Here is a 2,236-nt window from a genome sequence, read left to right on the forward strand (position 1 = left end):
CAGGACAGCCAGGGCTACACAGAGAAACCCTGTCTTGGAAAACAAACAAACAAAAAAGAATAGAACCTGCCCAGATTTCTCCTGTTTTTCTGTGTTTTGAGACAGGGTTTCATACAACCCAGGCTGACCTCAGACTTGCTATGTGACTTACACTTGATCCTTCTGCTTCAACCTTCCCAGTGTTTCACCCAGGTTTTTCTCACTTTTGGTAAAGACTGTGCTCCCAATTTCCATTCTCTGAAAGAACTCCGAATGGACATGGTGCATCAGTACAATAGACCCAAAGGTCTTTGAACTAAAACAAGAAGCTGGCTGAGTCATTTAAATATCCGGGTCATCACAGAACAGGAGACTGTGCAGAGTCACTGGGATTGCTTTCTTCTGAAAAGAAAGGGCTAAATCTATAACTCTTCAATAAAGGCACACTTATAATTCAGAGGTAACAGTTCAACCTGGGCATGTGGTGCACACCTGAATTCCCAGCACTAGGGAGGTAGAGGCTGTGGATGGATGGAGAGTATGAAGTCCGTCTGGTCTGCACATTGAGGTCAAGGCTAGACTTCTGAGTTTAAGAGAAAAAAAAAGAGGAGGAGGAGGAGGAGGAGATAGTTGCAATCACTGTGTCCATTGAGTTTTCACTTCTTAACTTGAAAAAGAACTTGGCATAGCTAATTGTATTTATGACTGGAAGGGTTTTACAGAATCTAGCAGAGATGGCAGCTGGCTTTGCGGCGTACATTTGGTGTAAGTCAGCTCCAAGTCAAGGTCTAACTGATTTGGGAGACAAAACTTTCTAACGTCAGGAACCATGTATTAATCATACTTCCATCTGGTGTGTCAAACAGAGTCTACACAGCTCAATTAATGTCTCCTAAGTATATGGTTCTTCCCAGCCACACTTGTAGGTTTGGGGACTCACTCTAGAGGGCTTTAACATGTCATCGTCCTTATTTAGGTGCTTTTAAAACATTTGTTAATTTATTTGTATGTGTTTGTGTGCATGTATATGAATGGGTTGGTGCATGCCGTGCCATGTATATGGACATCTTGTGGGAGTTGTTTTTCTCCTTCTATGACATGTGTTCCTGGCATTGAACTCAAGTGGTCAGGCTTGGAAGCAAGTGCACTTACCCACCAAACTGTGCTGTCAGTCTAAGGAGATGGCGTTCATTTGAAGAAAACAAATCCTGTCAAATTCTAGCTAAATGCCCAGGGGCACACTGAGTCCATCTTAACCTTCTGGCATTTATAGATGTGCCTGAGGCTTCCCTGTTCACAACAGGTACATTCTTCAATAGCTAGAGTTTTCCAGTTGACACCAACAAGAAAAAACACAAAAAGGACTGCTTATAGCAACTTGTGTTGGAATACTGAAACACTGCTTTTGTACATGTATATTCTTTTGTAACAGTAATGTTCTGTAAAAGAAGCCACAGCCACATTTTCTTGTCCTTTACACCTCTGGGCTGAGACTGATACTGATATAAAAACATCCCACAAAGGACTGGGCCTCTTAGAGCAAACAGTTGGAGAAGCGGGCAGAACCACTTAGTAACTACCCAGAGAGAAGTATGTATTTAAAATGGTGTGGGGCTAAGATGTTGCTGTAATCTCCACTTTGTTAACTGATAAACTAGGCTAGATGAGAAGCAGCTCTCAGAAGCCAGGTCACAGCCCCCACACTAGCTATGTACATTGTACTCTTAGGGTTTTACCTGACTAGAACAAGTGAGAAAACACTGCCACCAACTACATAAATCTTACCTGGGAAGACACGATATAATGTGGCACTCAATTAAGTGAGACTAATAAAAAAAAGGACACAGTATCTGTGTTTAACACATACACACTGAGATATACTGCATTAAGTGTCCTAATTTTCATTTTCATATAGATAGAATATTTATTGCCTATTTTACCTAGGCCTAGTCCTTGGAGCATAAAAGAGAAAGGGGCCCAACAGCTTCTCATTCATCCTCTTACTGCAAGTTCCACACATTACGGTCACTCATTGAAAGATCGTGCAGCTATGTTTTTGGTGGTGAGATCCTCATAGGAGTGTTTGCGATCTTTAAGTGACAAGATAATACAAAAGTTGTATAAGATTCCCTCATCTCCATCAGCCAAAAAAGCTATACACACACTAAGGTATTTGCATTTATCTGGAAAGAAACTCTGTAATATTACAGAGCTATAGTAAGGCCAGGTGCTTAAGTCCAGACCTTATGGGCTAGTA

Source organism: Mus pahari, chromosome 10 (genome assembly GCF_900095145.1).
Source record: "Mus pahari chromosome 10, PAHARI_EIJ_v1.1, whole genome shotgun sequence".
NCBI lineage: Eukaryota > Metazoa > Chordata > Mammalia > Rodentia > Muridae > Mus > Mus pahari.